The sequence below is a fragment of the Dipodomys spectabilis genome, unplaced genomic scaffold, assembly GCF_019054845.1.
Source record: "Dipodomys spectabilis isolate Male_0828 unplaced genomic scaffold, ASM1905484v1 ptg000070l, whole genome shotgun sequence".
Lineage (NCBI taxonomy): Eukaryota > Metazoa > Chordata > Mammalia > Rodentia > Heteromyidae > Dipodomys > Dipodomys spectabilis.
In genome coordinates, this window is record NW_024870747.1 from 5,515,722 (window position 1) to 5,524,514 (window position 8,793).

Sequence of the window (8,793 nt, forward strand, 5' to 3'; positions counted from 1 at the left end):
AATATTTATTTGGTACAAAATAATAAAAATTTAATTAATGAATATGACTTTTAAGTATCATCTGAAGTACTCTTTATGCATATAATTCTATATACTTGTTTAGATGTCAACTAGACAGGAATTTAACATTCATGTAGAAATCAAATTTCCACAACTTAAACTAGATGAGAGGGGTCATTCCCTCGTGTATTGTGTGGTGTGAATTTTACCTCAGTGCTGAATCCTTCCACTTAAAACCGAGTCATGTGCAATAATTTATTATTTGATGTTAAGATGAGTGTTAAGTGTAGAATACACTTTGAATTATTACATTAATTCACAGAAATAAAACAATAGTGATAAATTATTTCTTTAAATTCTAATGTTTCTCAATTTTACAATTCATGAAATATATCATTAAAATTAGTTTCACTTTCTTCTTTTCTGTAGCTGCTAAAATTAAAATTATATATCAAACATTCTATATTAAGAAATCAAAAATAAATAACATTATAAAAATGATATATTATTAAACTGTGATTTGAATTATAGTGCTAACAAATTGTGATGTAAACAACATTTAATAGAATTATGGGTAATATTTTTTAAACTTACCAGCTTGTGTTATTTGTTATTCTTGGTCCAAGTCATCCATTCAACGTGCTTAGTTTTCTATTTTATCTCTATTGGTTTGCTGATTGTGCATTTTGTTTTCCCTTTTTAATGACACATAAGGCTGAAAATCTGTGTGCTAGTTTATTCCTTCCTATGTAAAAGTAAAATTTCTGGTTTCCACAGCTGTTTTACTGCACTATACTACAGTATTTCCCCCTCTCCAATCTCCTGTATTGTTGCACTCATATATTTTATTTTTTATTTAAATTCTATTGTTAAGGTAAAGTACAGAGGGGTTATACTTACACAAGTAAAGTAAGGAATTTATTTCTTTTCTACCTTGTTACCCCTTCTCCAATTTTTTCCCTCTTCCCTGCCAACGCCCCCCCCCCCAAGATTATTTCCAACATATTGTCTTGTGAGTATCACAGTTTCATAGGTTACTCCTTTGTCCTTTGTCTCACCATTTAGTTTTTTTTCTTTCCATTCCCAAGTTAAGATCAACATATTTACAATACCCAGGGCATCAGATTAAAATACAGTGTCTTCAGGCAATAAACCATAGGTGGGGAAAACACAAAAGGGTAAAAACAAACCACGTAGTATATTAGGAACAACAAAACGTTAAATCAACATTTGTTGATTTAACTTTGAATCACCTTATAGAGTCTTATGTACATAGATATTGAGCAATTCTGCTCAACTATTAATATTATCCTTGATGTACACAATAGTGTTTCCCTATTACCCAGTAATCCCACTTCTGGGCATTTACCCTAGTGACCACAAACAAGGCCACACTAAAGCTACCAGCCCAATTATGTTTTAATACAGTAGTATTTACCCTAGTTAAGATATGGAATCAACCCAGATGCCCCTCAGTAGATGAATGGATCAAGAAAGTGAAAAACACACACAAACACACACACACACACACACACACACACACACACACACACACACACACCAGAGAGGTATACGTACATGCAATACTATGTTTTCATCAGAAAGAAAGGTACCACCTCATTTTTAAGGAAATGGAAGATCTTGGAAAAAAAATCATATTAAGTGAAGTAAACTAGACAAAGAAACATAGGTCCCATGGTTTCCTTTATTTGCAATAATTAGTTTACACCAAGGATAATATCATGTATTTTAATTTGACATTTTGTTCTATATTGAGCATGCAACATTATTGGCATATTGTTTGTTATTATTTCTGCAAACAGGCAGGTATATTTAAAGAATAATGTTCATCTTATCAATTACTGAAGGAAGCACAACAAAAGGAGTAACCCCTACTCAGAAGAACAACTCCTACTTACTTAGCTTCATTCCTTTTTTTTATTGTGAAAATAATGTACAGAGGGGTTACAATTACATGGGCAAAATAATGAGTACATTTCTTTCAAGCATTGTAGCCTCGTCCTTTTTTTCCCTTTTCTATCTCTTCCCATCCTCCCCCCGCCCCCCAAGCATCCCTGCTTCCCCACCACACCAAAATTGTAAAGTTCGTTTTCGACATAACGATTTGTACATTTCATTGTTGCAATGGGTCCAACTGTATCCCTATTTAAACGATTTGTTTTTCCCCTTCCCCTCCACAAATTATACCCACATCAAATACAGTGAAAGCAGGGGTTATACTGTGTGAGAGGGACATACAAAGCAACAAATAAATAGTTTTAAAAATGTGTTAGAAACAATCGCATGAAAGAAAAAAAATGAATAAATATTTTAGGGTTTATTTCCCTAACACCACCTTATCTGACCTTTTCTGCTTGACTCAGACATATACTAGATATTGTAAATAGGAGAAACCATGTAAGGCCAGTCTTGTCCCCTGTATCCTCATATTGTACATTACAACTCTATACCGATTCATCCTATATATGTACTATCTTCTACATTGTGACCTAAATGCAGCAATTCCACATTGCTTTACTTTTTAAAAATTTCTCTCTTAATATTTGATGTTGATGTGTGTCTGTGTGTGTGTGTGTGTGTGTGTGTGTGTGTGTGTGTGTGTGTGTGTGTGTTTACAAAGATCAGAAGACAATATTTTTCTTCATTTAGAATACATCTTTCAGTTCATTGTAAGTTGTGGCTAATGGGAGAAGTCTCTTGCTATTTTAAGGATGAAACAGAAAAAGGTATTTGTGCATGAACCACAGTTGCTTTATTAGTCTGTAGTTGACACTGAACTTCGATTTATATCTTGGCTGTTGTTGTGAATGATAAGTACAATGGACTGCAGATATATTTGAGTTACTCATAGAGAAATAATCACATGATTGGTGGGGCAGATGATATTTCAACATTGGAGTTCTTTAGAAAGCTGCGTATTACTTTCTACAAGGAGAATACTAACCTGCATTTTGTTGAAGAGTGTAGAAAATTTCCTTTTCTCCACACTTTCAGCATTATTACCTTTGTTAAAAGGTAATAAAGGGCAGGTTTTTATTATCTTCAGTACTCCAGACTGGCCTTAGACTTAAATCCAACCTCCTAAGTGCTTGGAATTAAAAGCCTTTACCACCACACCCAATTCCTTTCATTTTTTTGATAAAAGTTACAATAATTATGAAGTAGTATCATAGTAATTTTGAGTTACATTTCTCTAATGACTTCTGCTCAAAAAGAATTAAACCAGCATAGAAGTGGTATTAAAGAACTTTGTAAACCCACTGGAAATTTTCAGGGCTTTAAGGAGAACTTGTCGATTCAGAACTTTTGTCCACTTTTAATCAAGTTTCTTGTTAATCTCATCTTCAATCTTTCTATACAAAATCAATAATTAATTCAAGGTATTAGAAAGGAACAATATTAAGCAACTCCTAACATTTTCAATTTTAAATAACATGATATTGCTTAATGATTTTCTGTTTATGCTTGAGACTATATAACTCACTTTAGTCAGACCTTTTACAAGGCTGTATGCATTTTATTTATTTCACATTGATTGTTCTTTCCAAAGACTACGTGTCTAATTTCCTTGTTTTCTTTCAGTCTCAAGTAGTTCAGATGTCAAATGAATAATAAATGGACAGAAGCAAACAAAAAATAATATATTTCCCCTCATCTGATGATGCCTTTACAAGAATGAGGAAAGAGTTCATCCATGTCCTATGATAGGACATCAAAAAGGGAATCCATTCTTCTAGGTCTTTCTTAACTTTGCAATGTAACTTAAATGATGTAAAACACAATATAATGCTCAGATACTTTTATGTTTTATCAGTTTTGAACATTTTCATATGGACTTCACCTCAGTCTACAACATTCCTTCCTTATTTTGTCCTGATATTTTTACACTATCAAGACATAAGATAACAAGTTTGATTTACAGCATGAGAAATAATCCACCTGGCTTCCTTGGAAAAAGAGCATGATCAATAGATAACATTACTTCTGTTTGCTCACTATATGCAATGGTTTCTGTAATACTTATTGCATTCTTTTTAATATTTAAAAAAAAACTGCTGGCTAAACTCAAAACTCATTCATGGAGGTTTTTGTTAAGTATTTCACAAGTTTTATTTTCCTTAATTCTTAAGATAACATTTTCTATAATGCTAATGTTATTACCATTTTAGTGTTGGGAAAAATTGTAAGTAAAGGCAGTAAGTGCATGGCCCAAACACACACTGTGAGGAAGGAAATGAGTCAGTTTCCAAAAGTCTTTCAGCAATACACAAAAGGTAGGTAAAATCTCTCCATTCTCTTACACTCTATTCAATGTTCATATTGTCCAAGAAATAATACCATAGCAATTATTGCCTAAGGTGATTGTTTTCTGTTACATTTTGTCTTCAACACAGACAGTGTTGGTGACATTGGGTTATCATGCACAGAGCTGAGCTTATAAAAGAGACAAATATATTCTGTCCCATTTTTCCAGGATCCATTTTACAAAGTACTAAACTTTAAATATCATCACTTAATTTCTTAAGAATCCAAAAAACGAAAAAAAATCACAAATAATAACTCCAAAATGCTTTAAAAGGAGGGGATGATAAAAGAGGCCCCCGTGAAATAAACTTTCTTCTACTTTTAAAATTATTCTGAAAGCCTTGTGCTGGTTGGTCACAACTGTAATCCTAACTACTCTGCATATTTACTCAGGAGCCAGAGATCTGTGGATAACAGTGGAAGCCAATCAGGGCAAAATACATTCATGAGATTATTTTTCAAAATTTCAATGAGCTAGCAAAGGGCCAGGAATGGAGATGTAGCTCATATAGTAGCTCATCAATCTAGAGAGGAAAGGCCTAGCAAGACTTTTAAGCCCTTTTTTCAAACTGTGAGCACACCAACATACATGCAAGTGCATGAGAACATGTGCACGTGCACACACACATTCATTCAAAATGCCTTCATATCAGTGTTTTGCATTAATTTCTTTGTTAACCATATTATCTGAGTAAAATAAAAGAAATAAACTCTTTCATCTCAGAACATTTTCATATTTTTTATTTTAAAAATACTGTACAGAGAGGTCACATTTACATGAGCAAGTAATGAGTACATTTCCTAACAAGCATTGTTACCTCCTCCTTTATTTTCCCTCTACCGTCCCTTCCCGCCAACCTCTACAAGTACACTCCCCTCCCCCGTTCCCCTGCCTAAATTGTAAAGTTCAGTTTTCAAGATAGTGTCTTGTGCATCTCATTGTTTCAATGGGTCAACCTGAATCCATATTTAAGCATTTTGTTTTTTTCCTTCCCCTCCCCAAATTACAGGAGCTTATATACAAGAGGTGGGCACACCAAATTCAAATACAGTGAAAACAGGGGTTATAGCATGGGGGAGGAACATATAAAGAAACAAAAAAATCACATAGCCTGTTATAAGTACGTTAGAACAATAGCAATAAAGAAAAAAAACACTTATGTTCCTATTTGGGGATTGATTTCCCTTAACAACATCTTATCTGGTCATATGTGTATAGATTTTGACCTTTTCTGCTTATCCCAGACATATATTAGCTATTAAAAATTAGGGAAACTCTGGGACCTATGTTTCTTTGGACTTGGCTTACTTCACTTAACAATTTCTTTTTCCAAGTCTTTCCGTTTTCTAACAAATTGGGCGATGCCATTCTTTCTTATGGAGGCATAGAATTTCATTGGTATAAATAGTACATTTTCTTGATCTATTTACCTGATGAGGGGCATCGGGGTTGGTCTTATATCTTAGCTATCTTAAACAATACTGCAATAAATATAATTGTGCTGGTAGTTTTAGTACCGTCTTGTTTGTGATATTTTGGGTAAATGCCCAAAAGTGGGATTGCTGTGTCATAGGGGAGTTCTATGTGGAGTCTTTTGAGGAACCTCCATACTACTTTCCAAAGTGGTTGAACAAGTTTACACTCCCACCAAGAGTGCAGTACAGTTCCCTTGTGGTCACATACCCTCCAGCATCTGTTATTGTAAAAGTATGGAATGGTACAGGAATTTGCCTGTCATACTTGCGCAGGGGCCATTCAAATCTTCTCTGTATCGTTCCAATGTTAGAGTACGTGATGCTGAATAGAGCATAGAACATGTTTTATACATAAAGTGTAATTGATTTTCTTAAACTAGACAATTCAACAAAAAGTAAGTTTAAAACAATTTTCATGAAATTTTAGAGCCATGTACTTCTTACATAAGCACACATTTAAGAATAAAGTCAAGAATGACATGTCAAAAACAAAATAATTCCAGATATTTATTGTTCAAGAGATGTGTAGGTGGAGGAATTCAATTATTCTATACAAGGCACCTGTGATAATGAACACTGCAGCAAGTGTTAAGTTTTGTTAAAAGTTTTAATGGTTTAAATATATTTAATTTTGGGAATTTGCTTATATATGCTAAAACTAGGACTGTTTGGCAGGTAATAAAACTTTTCGATAAAGTATTTAAGATTTATGTTAACAGACATATGCTACTATGTATGTATATTTCAGAGTTTATAGAAACATTACTAATGAGAAGTTGCCAAGTCTTTGTGTAAAGGAGCAGAATAAAGAGTTAAGACTTTGTTAACTACACAGTTTCTGTTAAAACTATAAAGCTTCCTTATTTTATTTTATGTTTTTTAATTTTTGGGGGGTCCAGTCGCGGGGCCTGAACTATGGGCCTGGGCACTCTCCCTCAGCTCTTCAGCTCAAGGCTAGCGCTCTACCACTTGAGCCACAGCGCCACTTCCGGCTTTTTTCTTTTTGCTTATGTGGTGCTGAGGAATCAAACCCAGGGCCTCATGCATTCAAGGCAAGCGCTCTACCACTGAGCTACCTTCCTAGCCCCTGGCTTCCTTATTTTATATGTTAGCGAGGAACAAATGATGATATAAACCATATACAAATGATTAGATGAGCCATAAATAGTAATCTTAGTGGGTAAATTTAAAGATTACTCATAACCTAAAAACCTCTTTTTGAATATCATAATCTTAGCCCATTTTAAATGTACAGGAATATGAGAAAATAGTAAAATCTAATAGTTAGTACCCTTCAAATACTGAAAACACTGATAATTATTTCAGTTTTATTTTAATCATTAATATTTTGTTATTGGTTTTCCTTATTTGTAGCATTGTTTTCCTAGTAATATAATACAACTTTTTGAAAGTCATCAATATGAGGTACTTTGAGAAGGTTACTGGGATGGCCAAACCATTTTTTATAGGGCATATGAATTTACAAAGAGGAAAATTAAGAACAAAATATTAATTTTAAAAATGATTAAGTAGAGTCTGAATCAGGAATGTTGATAAATACCCACACCTAAAATCTTAGCCCTAGGCTGAAGCATTGGTATTAAAGAGTTGAGGCCACAAAAGTGAGAGACTGTGTTTTGTTTTGTTTTATATTTTGATTTTTCTGGTCATGGGGCTTGAACTCTGGGTCCTAGGTGCTCTCCCTCAGCTCCGGGCTAGCCCTACCACTTGAGCCAGAACACACTTCCATCTTTTTCTGCTTATGTCATGCTGAGGAATCAAACCCAGGGCTTCATGCATGCAAGGCAGGCACTCTACCACTGAGCCACCTTCCCAGTACCTGAGAGACTATGTTTTAAAAAAATCATCTAAACAATATTTGCTTTCTTCTTTGGGTTATATAATGAAATATATCAATATCTTTTTATGTCTTTGTGAATTGTCATATTTCTAAAGTTATACTAACTTCAGCCACTTTATCCTTTTCAAAGTGATGAAATATTTCTGAGAGTTTGCTTCTGTGAAGATTGTTTGTGCATTTATATTTTCTTCGGAGTCATTTTTATTTTTATCAAAATAACTTTATATTTCATGTTGATGGCTTATCATACATCAAATACTTCCAAATGTAGATGTAGAGTCTAAAGATAGCAGTATGAATATTCTCATACAGCTCTTGTTTATCTGTTATGCACTTTCAGTATTGTGATATTTCTCTTTCTCTTTCACTCTCTTATTTCCTCTCTTTTTCTTTCATGCTCCATGTCTGGTACTTAGAATTTCTGCTGGTCTACTATTATCCTTCAGAATCCACTGGTGTTGGGGAAACATGATAGAGACCATCAGTTACCCTTGCATTCTTTAAGAGTTATAACAGTGAGTGATGTTATTCTATTCTATTTTAAATGGCAAAACAACAGATCTAGGAATTCCTTTTCACTTTTACTACTATTACAAATTTTATCCCATAGGAATCATTGAGACGATAGGATACTTTTAACCTCTGACCTAAAAGTTCTTTTTCTTTTACAGACTTTTTCTTTTATTATCAGTGAATACATATAATGAAAACAATGCTAACCTATGGAAAGTAGACCGAAGTTATTCAGGGATGAAAAACAAGGTTAATGGGGGAAGTGAGTACAAAAGATGCCTATCATACAACAAAGATCCTCAGAGCAGTTTATCATGTACACTTTGTGAGAATGGCAATATGCTGGGAACTATAGATTAAATCACTGAACAACTGATATATATATATATATATATATATATGCGCACATATATTTATATATGTATATTTATTTGTAAATGAATATATGTGTGTATATGCCTTATATATGTAGACATGCATGTTACTATACACAAAAATACACACATACATATACACATGTATACATGCACACATAGAAAAAGACACATAGCTACAGACAACACAAGTTTCACTACTTGTTGAATATGCCTTAGACAGAATGCTTGGAACCAAATATG

General features: G+C 33.5%; 1 non-coding gene across 1 annotated transcript; it reads right to left on the reverse strand.

The window, feature by feature from the left end:
- Positions 1 to 6,030: 6,030 nt before the first annotated feature.
- Positions 6,031 to 6,137, reverse strand: LOC122109888. The gene has a single exon (XR_006147766.1). It is a non-coding gene; the product is annotated as a U6 spliceosomal RNA (small nuclear RNA).
- Positions 6,138 to 8,793: the final 2,656 nt, after the last annotated feature.